Consider the following 260-nt stretch of genomic DNA (forward strand, 5'->3'; position numbering starts at 1 on the left):
GAGGGCGATTCTACTCCCCCTTTTTGAAAAAGGGCAAATTAGGCCGATATCACCTCGACTCCATTTCATTAAAAAAATCTTGTGTTGAAATTAGTCAGTTTTCAACATAGTTTTGTTTTGTCTTAAATTAATCACGTGGTTTTCCGTTCTCTGCAGTAGTTGTTGTTTTGCTCAGGTAGATGTTTCTCCCACCTTCGAGTGTTGTTTCACTATAAAATTAACCCACTGTCAGTTTGCACGTGGATTTGTAAGTGTATGGT

Source organism: Macrobrachium rosenbergii, chromosome 44, assembly GCF_040412425.1.
Source record: "Macrobrachium rosenbergii isolate ZJJX-2024 chromosome 44, ASM4041242v1, whole genome shotgun sequence".
Lineage (NCBI taxonomy): Eukaryota > Metazoa > Arthropoda > Malacostraca > Decapoda > Palaemonidae > Macrobrachium > Macrobrachium rosenbergii.